Below are 15185 nucleotides of genomic sequence, written 5' to 3' on the forward strand. Positions count from 1 at the left end.
TCTATCATTGTGTGCATCATTTGTTGTTGCTTGGATAGAGAACATACCGTCATCTAACCAAGGCTAATAAAGTTGTTTTGATTGTAGTTGAACACTTTGTACATTGTTGTCTTTTGAAACAAAATCAGATTCATGAAAAACAATATTTCTATATATACGAATGCATTTATTTTCAATGTCATAGCATCTATATCCCCTATAGACCTATGCATATCCAATAAATTTGTAAACATGAGCCCTTTTGTCAAACTTGCAGCCATATGCTTTTAGATAATTATAATCAGGGTGAAAGTAACATGTGCAGCCATATGCCTTTAGATAATTAATTATTTTCATCTGCAGTGAGGCATCAATTTGAACATAACACGTGCAACCATATGCCTTTAGCTAATTATAATCAGTGTGTTAGCCAAACAATTCAAAATATGGAGATTAATATTGCAGCAATTTCATAGGTAACATATTTATGGTATGCATAGTTATATGGAAAGCCTCTCTCCAAAGGATCAAAGGATCATGGCTAGTGCACTTTCAACAATATGCCTGTGTTTCCTCTCAGCAAGTCCATTTTGGTGAGGTGTCTGGGGGACAAGATAACCTTCTATTAACTTCATTCTCTGCAAGATATCAAATAAGGTGATTTAAAAAGTACTCACCCTCACCATCATACTGAAAATTAAGAATGGGTAAAGAAAATTAAGTGTGAACCATAGCATGAAAGTTCTTAAAAATTATGAAAACTTCATGCTTATGTTTCAGAAAAAATATCCATGATATCGAGAATGATTATCAATGAAAGTGACATAATATCGACTCTCAATAGAAGAAACAGTTGGAGTCGGTCCCCATACATCAAAGTGCATAATTTCAAACAATTTAGAAGTTCTTTCATTGTTCGAAACTAATGGAAGTACATGACTCTTAGACACTTGACAAGTAGGATAAATTTTATTTAACTCAAGACTTAAACTAGATGCTGTAATCAAATCATTGGAAACAAGCCTCTCAATTAAGGCCTTGTTACAATGGGCTAAATGATTATACCAGACACTTGACCTATTGGACTCTAATTCATTGACCAAACATGACTTTTCAGCATCCTCAACTAGAACACAAGCCAATGGATTCTCCTTCAAGAGATATATGTTCCTCATCTTTCTCCTTCAACGAATGTCCTCTTTATGTGAAGATCATTCACATAAACATAAAAAGTAAAAAAGATACATGAATTTGTATCATCAACAAGTTTATAAATTGAAATAATGCTCTTTTTTCTATTGGGAACAAGAAAAACATTCGATAAGCAAAGATTTAAATTGGACATGGGAATGAAATCATTTTCAGTGTGTGATGAGGTGACGAGTGCCATCTTTGATAATTACTCTATCTCTACCAAAGTAAGGAAACACATTTTTAAGATTATCCTCATCTCCAGTAATATGATTTGCTGCCCCAAATTCAATGTACCAAACTCCTTGATCATTTTGGTTTAAATTCGACCCTGCTAAGGTGACCAATAGAAGTTGTCTATCCACCAGTTTTGTCCCAGATTCCTCAGTCTTATTTGGTACACTTTTACTCTGTGAGCTTTGCTCTTCAACATACTTGGGATCATCTTTACACTAGCAATTTTCTTTAAGATGTTAAGGTTTCTTTCAAGTGTAGCAAGTGGGTATTTTATTTCCCTACTAAAAAATGGGAGGTGTATTATAATGTGTGAGCAGCCCACATCCTTTTGATTATCTCCTCGCCCTCAGCCTTGTCCTCTCATGCCACATCTTCCTTTCCCAAACTGTACTTCAAATAAATACCTGATATGATTGTTTGTTGCCCCTATAGGATTCTCAATAGAGCCTCCTCCAAAATTCATTTCAAATTGCAGCAACTTAGGACGTAAAGCTTCAAAAATTGGTAGCTCATCAAAACAAGATAAGGTAGTATAGATAACGTTGTATTTGGGTCCTAATCCATAGATAACCTTGCTTTTGATATCTCTAAAGTTTGTACAATCTAAAAAGAGTCGTATTTTAAATAAAATACTACTTAACAAAGAATGGCCTTATCATATAAAGGAAGGTGTTGTTGAGGTTAGCATCAATCTACTGGTACTCTTTTTCTTAATGAGAGATTGGGGTCTCTGTACTCTATACGTAAAGGGTTTCACCCTTGTGAGGAGCATAAAAATTAACATAGACAGCCTTGTACCATGTATTCAAGATGTAAGCTTAATTTTGTGCATTCGGTATGCTTTTAAACTTAAGGTGGACATAAAAACTTGAGTTCAATTCTTTTTTTATGACAAGTTCAAGTAAGTAAATCTATCCTTGTGTCATATATTTTTCTTTCATTTCAATCAACGTGGATTGGTGAACCTTAAGTGGTGAAAGATATACTTTGTTTTATCCTTTGATGCCATTATTAATTTTAGTATATTACATGTATGAATTTGTTCATGAAACTTATATTTAAATTTGGGTAAGATCATAACTCAAAATCGGGTCGCACTTAACATAGCTAGTTCGCAGAAGCTATAGGCTTGTAACCATATATCAGAATTCCACGCTTTTTGATGTGTTGGAAAGCTTATTCAATATTATCTAAATTCTGTATTATTTACATGGAAAACAAGCTCTGTTCTTTTATATCCCAAATTGCATGACAATTAAATGATTTACATTTTAGCAGGTTAAGTTACTGATTTAAGTGAGCTTAATCTTATTTGTAATTTTAATTAAAATATTGTTAATTATTTAATGGTTTGATTTAATTAGTGTTGATAATATAATTATATAGTATAGATGATTTGAAACTAGATCCTTTTAAATATGCTTATATGTTTTAATCGATTGTAGATAGTCCAATATATCAATTTAAAATACTGATTTGAGCAAGGAGATTGCATCTGCATATTTAAATTGTTGTCATATAACCGTGTATGAGTGCTTAAATTCTCTCACAAATATGATAATTTCTCATGAAAGAAAAGTAAAAAAAAAAGAGATGTGATTGTTTTTCCCGAAAGAAAGTGATCCACCATGCTCAATTAATAATATTCATCATAATATATGAATTTTATTAGTTTATAGGTTACCTTTAGTATCCTAACCTACCAAGTTTTCCAATACTTGAGGTGTGCATCCCTTACTGCAAGGCCAAATCAAGGTGAAAATCTATGCTTACTTTAGGCAGGACCAGGGTACTCAGAAGGTTTTACATTTATGAGAGTTGGCAAAGGGACGGTTGAGGTCTCTAAGAGGGTGAGCTGGTGAATCAATTAGAAATTGCACGGGTGGTTTCCTTTGTTATAAAAGCCAAAAATATATACACAACTAACTTTTGAATTACCTGAGTATGAATGTAACAACATTCGATCACCCTTTATTTGAGAAAAAGATTGCATGAAAGCATAATCATAATCAATTCGGACGCTGAAATGGATGCAAATTTTCAATTACCGATCCACTCTCCACCAATCATTTTTCAAATGTTTGATAGACAGACAAGGAAATCTCACAAGACATCTTGTGAAGCAGTTTATTTGGTAATAACTCGTAGACACATGGCAGATTGCTACAACAACATGACTACAATTGATTGGTAAGCTTGGTTGCAATGGTGAAAGCAAGCAACCAACACTCACTTTTATTACAAGTAGTACTAAACTTGTGACCTTCCTGGATAGGAACCATTAGATTTGTTTCAATGTTGCATCAATTACTGAAGAGCCCCCATCTATCATAAGATTGAGCCCACTTGTGAACTTTGACTCATCACTAGCCAAATAAAGTGCAGCCTCTGCTACATCCTCTAGCATGCAGCACTGACCTTGTAAATATGAAAGCTTTTTGTTCCACTCAACAAACTCTTCATCACTCAAGCCACTGTTACCCATGGAAAATGGAGTCTTGACCACATGTGGTGATACACAGTTTACTCTTATACCAAACTGCCCTAGCTCTGCAGCCAAGTTCTTAGCCAGGCCTACCACTGCCTGTTTTGATGCAACATAAGCATGATCACCAATACCACCAATCACCGAGCACAGACTTGATGTGAAAATTATGCTGCCCTTCCTTTCTGGAATCATCACTCTTGCTGCATGTTTGGCAGCCAAGAACATGCCAGTTGTGTTTACGCTCATGATTTCCTCAAAGTTAGACTTCTGGTACTCGAGCAGCCGGGATCTTGATTTGTCTGAAATGCCTGCATTACTTGTTGGAAATAAAGCAACAAACTAGAGAAGAAGATTGTTCTCTAGAATGAAAAATACACAGAAATGGTGCAAGAGAAGGAGAAGGCTACAAAAGACTTCAATACATTCCAATGGCTTGTCAAAATGAGGATACATGGCTGCTATATATATAGCATTCAAGCCCAACTAGAATTTAATTACATAATAAATTCCTACCATAGAAAAACTAAAAGACTATTACATTTTCAAGGAAAAGAAATAAATGGGAGAGGAACCCAAAGAGTTGCATAGAAAACTTCAAATAGCCTTAATGTAAAACGAGTTCCCAAAATGAGGGAGGAATACGAAGAGTCTAGCTTATAATTCCAACAAGCCTTAAAGTAAAATGAGTTTTCCAAAAATGAGGGAGGAATACGAAGAGTCTAGCTTATAATTCCAACAACCCCTCTTAAGCTAGACTATAACGACACCTAATTTCTCTCTCAATTTATTGAAAGTTTGATTCTTCAATGCTTTTGTAAAGATATCAGCCACTTGGTCTTGGGTCTTGCAAAACTTGACATTGATATCTCCATCTTTGACCAAGTCTCTAATGAAATGATACTTGATTCGAATATGCTTGATTTTGCCATGAAAAACTGGATTTTTGGTGAGTGCTATGGCTGAACTATTGTCACAAAACAAAGGAGTGCTTTCATATTGAGGATGCTTCAGCTCATGAAGAATCCACCTTAGCCAAAGAGCTTGACAACTAGAAAGAGCCAATGAAATATACTCAGCTTCGGTTGTGGAGAGAGCCACAACTGCTTGCTTCTTTGATGCCCACGAAATTGCACCTGAGCCAATGTGAAAAACGAAACCTGAAGTGCTTTTACTATCATCTCTATTGCCACCCCAATCACTATCACAAAAACCCACCAATTTTGAATCTTCGACATATTTATAATGAATTCCATAATTGATAGTGCCACGCACATAACTCAAAATTCTTTTGCCTATGTCCCAATGAATATTAGAAGGAGATTCCATAAATCTGCTAATCATGCTGACAACAAACATAAGATCAGGTCTTGTAGCAGTCAAGTACATAAGACTACCAACAAGGCTTCTATAGAGAGTTTCATCGATCTTTCTCTCACCATCATTTTTGCTAAGTTTCAAGCCAACTTCCATGGGAGTATTAAGAGGTGTAGCACCCTCCATTCTGAACTTCTTTAATATATTTTCAGCATACCTTTTTTGAGATATGAATATTCCATCTTCGGCTTGCTTTACTTCAATGCCCAGAAAAAAATGGAGAAGCCCCATGTCAGTCATTTCGAATTCGTGCATCATATCCTTCTTGAAATTTTCACGCATGCTTGCACTAGTGCCGGTAATTATTAAATCATCAACATATAAGCATATGACTAAGAATTCCCCTTGATTGCCTTCTTTGATGAATAGAGTATGCTCAAAAAAATACCTTTTGAATCCATTCCTCAAGAAGTATCCATCAATGCGACTATACCAAGCCCTTGGCGCTTGTTTTAGCCCATATAAAGCCTTCTTTAATCAACACACTTTGTTTTCTTCACCCTTCTTTACATAACCCGGAGGTTGATCAATATACACTTCTTCTTCAAGGAGACCATTCAAGAATGCTGATTTTACATCCATTTGAAAGACCTTCCATTTTCTTTGAGCAGCCAAAGCTAACACCATGCGAATTGTTTCAAGGCGAGCCACATGAGCAAAAACTTCATTAAAATCAACGCCATACCTTTGCTTGTAACCTTTTACCACCAGCCGAGCTTTGCATTTTTCAACTTCTCCATTTGAGTTGAATTTTGTTTTATATACCCACTTGACGCCAATAGATTTGTGTCCATTTGGGAGCTCAGTCAACTCCCAAGTATGATTTTTTCAATGGAGTTCATTTCTTGATTCATAGCAATTCTCTACTTCTCTTCTTGAGATGCTTCTTCATAAGTAATTGGATCGGCGTCTGCAAATAAAGCAAAATTCACCAAGTCTTCTTCAAGATTTCTTCTTGTTGTTTCATAAATTTCTTGAAGACTTCTTGTCTTCATAGGAGGAGATTCAGAACTCCTTGAAGATGAGGAAGATGGTGATAAATGTGTAGATGGAGAGGAGAGTGAAGTATCTCCATCACCACTTGGTTCATGACTCTCCTCCTTATTAATGAAATGTGAATTTTTATTTTCATTCTCTTCATCCCAATTCCAAGATTCTTCTTCATTGAATTTTACATCTCTGCTTATGATAATTTTCTTGGTGATTGGATTGTAAAACTTATAAGCCTTTGAGCATTCACTATACCCAACAAGGATACATTTTTCAGATTTATCTTCAAGCTTGCTCCTTCGTTCATCGGGAATATGAGAATAACATATGCTGCCAAATACTTTCAAATGAGCAACACATGGTTTTTGCCCACTCCAAGCTTCTTGAGGAGTTAGGTCTTGAACACTTTTAGTGGGGGCACGATTAAGAAGATAGATAGCACATGCCACTGATTCAGCCCAGAATATGTTAGGCATACCTTTAGATTTCAACATACTTCTTGCCATCTCCATGATCGTGCGATTCTTCCTTTCCGCAACGCCGTTTTGTTGAGGTGTGTATCGAGTAGTCAACTGATGACGGATGCCCTTCTCTTTCAAGAATTCCTCGAACTCATTTGACATATATTCAGCCCCACGATCAGTACGCAAGGTTTTAATAGAAAGATCACTTTGCTTTTCAACAAATGTCATAAATTGCTTAAAACATTTGAACACCTCAGATTTTTCTTTTAGAAAATAAACCCATGTCTTTCGACTGAAGTCATCAATGAAAGTTAAAAAATAATGATTACCTCCAATAGATGTGGTGCGCATAGGGCCGCATAGATCAGAATGAACCAACTCAAGTGGTTTTGATGCTCGCCAAGATTTGCCACCAGGAAAAGAGTCTCTGTGATGTTTCCCAAGAACACAACCTTCACAAATTTTGTCTTGCTGATGAATGTTAGGCATGCCTCTGACCATATATTTTTTGCACATGAGAGATAAAGAACTGAAATTTAAATGCCCATATCGAAGATGCCATAACCATGATGGATCTTTAATAATAGTATTGAAGCAAGGAAGAACAACATTTTGAAATATAAATGGAAACATTTTGTTTTGAGTCATTTTCACCTCGGCTATGAGAGCATTCTTCTTATCCTTAATTTCACATATTTCTCCTTTGAAATGAAGATCATATCCTTTTAGAATAAGTTGCCCAACACTCAAAAGATTGTGTTTGAGGCCTGGAACATAGAAAACATCGGTGACGTGCTTGTTGTCATGGTTAGTTTTAACAAGAATATCACCACGTCCCTTGACAGCAAGCTTATTATCATCACCTGTTCTAACTTCAGTTTGAACCATTTCATTTAAGTCCACAAATAATTTTTTGTTTCCAGTCATGTGGTTACTACAACCACTATCAATATACCATACTTCATCATGTGTTTCTTCTTTGGTATCACAAGCAAGAAAGAGAATATCATCATCAAGAATTTCATTTTTCTCATGCATGAAAGTTACCTCTTTTTGGTTTTCTTCTGCCAATCTCTTTCTACAAAACTTTATGGTGTGACCATACTTCTGACAATGAAAGCATTGAACTTGTGAGAAAGAGCGACCACGACCTCGACCTCTACCTTGACCTCTTCCTCGCATAGAATAAGATGAATCACAAGCATCTTCTTTAGTTTCTTGATTTCTACCACCTCCATATCCTCTTCCTCTTCCTCTTCGTCCTCGAGCACCACCACGAATAGAGAGTTGTGTCTGAAAAACTTGTTCGATTGAAGGAGAATCAAATTGCTTTATACGAAGTTCATGAGATTGAAGTGATCCCATTAAACTATCAATGGACAAGGTGGATAAGTCTTTGGATTCTTCTATAGCAACAACAATATGTTCAAACTTGCGAGTTAAGCTCCTCAATATTTTTTCAACAACTCTTTGATCTTCAAGTTTTTCACCATTTACTCGCATTTGATTAACAATGGAGAAGACTCGATTGAAAAAAGCTTCAATCGTTTCAGATTCCTTCATTCTTAAAGAATCAAATTCACTTCTAAGAGTTTGGAGTCTCACCATTTTTACCTTGTCTTCTCCTTTATATGTTGTATAGAGAGTATCCCATGCTTCCTTTGCCGATTTCGCCGTAGATATCCTTTCGAAAATGCCTTCATCAACCGCTTGATAAATATAGAACAAAGCCTTATTGTTCTTCTTCCGGTTTTCCTTCAACTCAGTTTGTTGTCGTTGAGTGATGCCCTCCACGTTGTCCATCTCATCGAAGCCACTTTCAACGATGTCCCATAGATCTTGAGAGCCAAAGAATGCCTTCATTTGAATACTCCACTTGTTGTGATTTTTTCCAGCAAAGCAAGGAACTTGTGGTTGCACCATATTGTTGGAAGTCATCCTAGCTCTGATACCACTATGTTGGAAATAAAGCAACAAACTAGAGAAGAAGATTGTTCTCTAGAATGAAAAACACACAGAAATGGTGCAAGAGAAGGAGAAGGCTACAAAAGACTTCAATACATTCCAATGGCTTGTCAAAATGAGGATACATGGCTGCTATATATATAGCATTCAAGCCCAACTAGAATTTAATTACATAATAAATTCCTACCATAGAAAAACTAAAAGACTATTACATTTTCAAGGAAAAGAAATAAATGGGAGAGGAACCCAAAGAGTTGCATAGAAAACTTCAAATAGCCTTAATGTAAAACGAGTTCCCAAAATGAGGGAGGAATACGAAGAGTCTAGCTTATAATTCCAACAAGCCTTAAAGTAAAATGAGTTTTCCAAAAATGAGGGAGGAATACGAAGAGTCTAGCTTATAATTCCAACATTACTGAACATGACATCAATCTTTCCGTACTTGGTGATGACCGTATCGACAGCAGAACGCATGTCATCCTCACTTGTGACGTCGCAATGAATATAGATGCCATCATCATCATCAATGGAAGCTAATTCGCTGGCAACCTTTTGGCCTAGTTCATCCTGGATGTCCAGGATTGAGACTTTGGCTCCATGGCGATGGAACAACTGGGCAGCAGCGCGACCAATCCCACTTGCAGCACCGGTTATTACGACTACTTTGCCTTTCAATCTGCAGTTCATGCAATCTTAGATGATTACTATACTAAGGATATATATACTACTTGCAGCAGTACTATATACAGCACTATTACCTGGAAATTCATTGAGATGTTCACAAGCTGGTGAGCTTGAAAAAGAAAAGCTTCCACAGCTGTGTTTTATGCCAACCATATATGAAGTTATCACAATTCTCATTTCATATGTAATCCTGTTTTCAGCAAATGGCAGCTTGACCATGATGAGAACATGATGTTTGGTTAGTTTCTAGTACAGCACAGCATCACTATAGCGCTCTAACTGTAATAATAGTTGAAGTCGAGGAGCAAAAACAACGAAACAAGAAGTTTTAAAGGTCATTCACGCATAGGGACCTATGGAGAATTGATGTTCAGCTGCCTCAGGTTTCAAATATTTAAAAGAGGCCTAATCTTTCAAGAAATTTCAATGACGACCGCCTGAATTGCTTTTACTCTATGAAACTACTAATATTTCACCCTTCAACCCATCTGACCATTCCGTGGATATATACCCCCATAACCCACTGTCCAACAAGGCCTTTGTCGCTATTACCGAAAAGAGGCCAGTTTTTTATGCAGCATGCAGCTCCACTACTGCTGACCATCCATATCAATATTTCTTGAGATGGAGAACACACACATCTGGAAAATTGCCAAGATGCATAGCTGTCAGGCAGGTCGCTGCCTATAATGTGAAGTCATTACCAAATTCCCATTCAAGTGTTTGCTTCTTGCCGTTGGTGGTGGTGTTACTATCAAATTTTCCAACAATCAGCATGAATCGGACTTGATTGGTTCATGAGAAATTAAAATTTTAGCATCTTAAAAGTGCTTCTGAGCTATAATCTTGGACACTTGCTTCTTAAGAACAAAGATAATTACTGGATTTAGATATGTCAAATGGATTGCTAAGGTTTGGATATTGACCGACTGACAAATGTTTATCTGGATTCGATAATGGATTCCATATCTGATTGCCTAAATGGGTCAGATTCAATTTTAGAGTTTTATCCATTACGTACGTACACTTAAAACTACATAAATATGTAAGTCTATCTGATTAGCATAACTAGCTATCTGGATCCAAATGTCAGCAGTAGCCTTTCCCTTCCACATTCCATTTCTCATCTGATTAGTCAACATGACATCATGCGAGATTCAAATTGCCGTTGATATATTGCAAAAATTTCAATAGTTGAATGTTTTGGTAGGGATCCTTAATTATGATTATCTTAAAAACAAAATAGAAGGAAAAAGAAAAAGTTGTTGCAATTGGAGTAATATCACTAAGAATAAGCAAGAGAATTCAAGTAGCATCCATCGGTAGGTACCTTTGGGCAATGCAAGGGAGCTTGCTGCTGCTCATTCTCAGTCAAGATACTGAACCTTTTTTCTTCCTTGTGCTTGCTGTTATCTGAGAGAGCGGATACTATCCAACGCTGGGTGACGTTCAAATTTTACAACCACACACCCCGCCCCCGCCCATCTGTATTAATAATACTTGATTCAAAAAATGTCAGTTTGTTGGGTTTCATGTTTGGTAATTCTATATTACTAATCCATGAAGTAAGGCAACAATGGACGAGAGAAAAGACGTTTCATATTTGGTAACTCAACAACCAAGCTGTCTTCTGTCTTAAGCAAAGCAGATTCCAAATAATATACAAAACAAAAGCATGGTAAGAGGGGGCCACTTTTTGTTTTGTTTTTTTATTACAACTTTCACCTTCTCCAAGCAATCATTCAGTTTAATTTTTTATTTTTAATAGTCAAGCTGGGGTTTCCAATTGAAGGCTTTACAAATCTGTATACAATATTGGTTGCCAATCGGGGTTCCAAGATTTTTCGACACCCACTTTTGCTAACTTAGATAACAATTTACTCACGAATTTAGCTTTACATTTCCTGTATTTAATCTGTGTTCTTTTATAATTGAAAAACTTATCCACAAGATCCGCAGGAGCACTATTGCGCATTTGACGACCTTCCACAATTCTAATTAGCTCTGCAACAATCTCCACTCTTCCCTATTACAATCATTACCTGATCCTGAATGTCAATTTCATTTCTTAATACAAGAAGCCCAACTGAGTGAGCCTATTGCTGACGCTACCAGCCCATCGGTTAATCTTTCTACACACCAAAATAAAAAATGGCGTGGTGGTTATAGTTGTAGAAATAATGGTGGTGGAAATTGTGGGTTTGGTAGAAATAATGGTGGTGGAATTTCAACTCCCCATCAACAAATTTTTTGGCGAATCTCATGCAGGTGGTGGAGACGAAAAAGAAATTTTGCAACCCTCATGCACAACTTCTTAATTTCGCACAAGAATTGCGAAATTCCTCGCGATTTTTTCATTTATAGTACAAAAATCATGATACTACTTGTGAAGTTCGTCAAGAGTTTCACATTGTTGGTTGCAAAATTCTGGAAAAGTTTGTGAAATTCTTGAAATATTTACTAAATTTACAAAGTTTAGCATGTAGTGATGCAAAATTTCTTTTCAGCGTACCAAATTACTGCCATATTAAATGCAATGTTTTGTTTTCAATAGCTATTTCCAGTGAAACACACATCAACGACACTCCATTAGTGGTACTTCACCTTGTCCCTGATTTTTGACCCCAAAAATGATGGAATATGAAAAAGCACAAAAAAGAATAGAGATTTTAGATGAAAACATCTTTCAAATGATATTTCAATCATTAAAAATAACTAAAGAAAATGAAGACACAACCATGAAAACCTTCTTAAAATAGGAGATAAACAAGCATAGTTGCACCTATCATGGTGATTGTATGCTATTTTCTAGCCACTTGTGCCAAGAATTTGAGGAAGATCAAGACGTTAATTTTTTTAATGCCACCAAGATCACATCAGCCTAATGAACAATTGGAAAGAAATGCCTTTTGGAACACAGACTTTTCGGTTGTAACAGTCTGTACAATATTTTTTTGTTCTAGTTTTGGATCTCAGAAACGATAACACTAGAGGGGTTTTCGGTTCTAACTCAAAACAAGAAAGCTCGAGATATGTGTCTCAGTTTTTCAACGGTTATAAAAATATAGGTTTTTAATGTCGAATGACTGAGATATAGGAATGAGAACAGAGGATGTTATCCAGATTTTTGAAAAAATTCGAATGGGGGTTACGAAATTCATGAGGTCCGCACATGAGAAGGGTAAAAAGGTTAAAAAAAAAATTAAGAACCTGCAAATTTGTCCATTTGACAAATTTGGTAAATTATAGAGCATTTCGAAAAAAACATCAAATTTGTCGTATACAGTCATATTTTGTTATTAATATGAGACAACCACACATTAATGTTTCATTTCACTTAGCAGATACAATTACTAACAATTAATGAACAAACAAGAAATTATCATGATAAAAAATTCTGGAAATTAAATGTATGCCAAGCAAATACTTTATATATGAGTCTAACAAAGAATAAATTTTTTTTTCGAAACTAACCTAAATATAGATGCAACTATAGCAAAAACGTATTTTTATTTGTATATACACATGGGGCCCATTTGCATGTGACAGAAAATAGAGGTTATACATAGAAATGCATAGGTCCTCGGGCCCCCATAATGCAACACAAACATGGAGCTTCACACACAAAAATGCCTTTGAAACTACATTTTAAGGGAGCATTTAAAATCAAGACATATGGATAATGGTGAAAACCCATGCATGGTGTAGATAACTCTAAACTACAATCCTCTACTCAAAACTGTAATAAACTCATTGGACTAGCACTGCCTATATTGAAATTATTTACTGCTACCAATCATTATACATGGGATTGCAACTTTAAATATACATTTGTTGTCTTCTCCGAGAAGTTTTTTCTCAAAAGAAGTCGAAATAATGGATTTTCTTGCAGGTCTGCAAATTGTTAAAATAAATAACAATGAAACCAAAAACAATATGGAAGTTCATAAAACTAAGTTATAAAAAATATAGCAAAAATGTTACATTAATGTGCAATATGATGCAATTATTTGCAATTTGGCATTTTTTGTATAAAAAAAATTCTCTATTTACTCCTTTCCCATTTTTGCTAAAAAAACTTTAGAAGTGACATTTAAAGGTAAAATTTATTTTGTGCTCCTTACTGTATTTTTCTAAAACTAAAACAAGGAAATGGAATTACATCTTACCAAGAAAAAGGCAATTCGATTTGCCAATGCGTGGGACCTCTATAATCGAGAAAATTTCTCTTATCACCCAAGGATGTTACCACAACAAAGAGCAAGCAACACCATTGAACATGGTGTGTGCACTTGGCTTGGCAAAGAAAACCCCTCAAACATCAAGTTTTGTTGAAAGCCAAGTCTTGTTGTTAGATTGTGCACTAAAAACCTTCGATAAGGACAGATCAAAGTGAAGCACATTGTTACGTTGACCTTCTCGGAGACTCGAGCCTAGTCACAACGTCAACATATCAGAATAGAATGGTGAAATTACTCCCAATTTTTCTGACATACACACACGGTAGTCTAACTTATTTGTAACATAACCCAATTTGGTAACTGCCTTATGAAAGGTCATGTATCATTGACTGGATGATTACTTAAGCCTGTACAAGGTTTTTTTCAACTTGTACACCTTATCCTCTTTACTTTCTACAATAAAAAACTCTAGTTGTTGCGTATATAGTCTCTTTTAGTTCACCATTCAGAAAGACTATTTTTACATCCATTTGATGCAATTCAAGGTCATAAAATGTCACTAATGCTGATATAATTAAAATAAAAGCAAATTTCTCCACTGGTGAGAAAGTTTCATCATAATCGATGCCTTCACGTTGAGTATAACCTTTTGCAACCAATCTTGCTTTAAATTTGCCAATGATCCCATCAATTTTATATTTCTTTCTTAGGACCCATTTCAAACCAATTGCTTTACGATTATCAGACAATGTTACGAGTTCTCATACTCTATTCTTTCTTATTGAGTCAATTTCATCTTTCATTGCCCCAATCTATTCATTGAATTCATGCGAACTAATCACATCCTGAAAGCTGAGATTATCAATAGCTTCATCCAAATCAATGGAGTAACATAATTCTTTTGCCAAGAACACATAATAGACATCCAAATAGGATGGAGGAATTCTAGACCTTTTATGTCCAATTATATACTGTGGAGACTACTCAATATCTATAGTTGTCTCTTGATCCTCTATAGATGGCATAGAGATCTCTGATTCACTTAATGATATACCATCATCATGTAAGATGTCAAGTGGTACATCACCTTATTGATGATCAAATTCACATTTCTTATCTTCTAAGAATTCAACATTCCTACTCTCTATAAAACCTTTTTAAGGGTTATACAATCTATAACCCTTTGAACCTTCAAGATAACCCACAAAAATGCACCTTAGTGTTTTGTTGTCTAACATGTTCCTTAGACATCTCAGAATTAATGCATGAGAAACTAACCCTACTTGTGAAGATGAGTCAAATCTAGTTTCCTTCTAGTCCATAACTCATAAGGTGTTAACTTAACAGACTTTGAGGTAACCCTATTCAAAACATATATGGCAATGCGAATAGCTTCTCCCCAAAACGTCTTTGAAAGTTTCACATGTAACAACATGGATCGAGTCATGTCTACCAGGGTTCAATCTCGTTTTTCGGCTATACTATTCTATTAAGGGGTGTCATAGTAGTATTACAAGTAATATGATTGTCATAGAAAAAAGTATTAAACTCATTAGAGTTGTATTCACCTCCTCGATCCAATCTAATGACCTTTATCTTCCTACCTAACAACCCTTTTACTTTGTATCTATA

General features: G+C 35.5%; 1 pseudogene; it reads right to left on the bottom strand.

Annotated features, from left to right (window-relative positions):
* Positions 1-3688: 3688 nt before the first annotated feature.
* On the bottom strand, positions 3689-8661 carry LOC149848683 (secoisolariciresinol dehydrogenase pseudogene; annotated as a pseudogene).
* Positions 8662-15185: the final 6524 nt, after the last annotated feature.

Source organism: Nuphar pumila, chromosome 1, assembly GCF_984573655.1.
Source record: "Nuphar pumila chromosome 1, dmNupPumi1.hap1.1, whole genome shotgun sequence".
Lineage (NCBI taxonomy): Eukaryota > Viridiplantae > Streptophyta > Magnoliopsida > Nymphaeales > Nymphaeaceae > Nuphar > Nuphar pumila.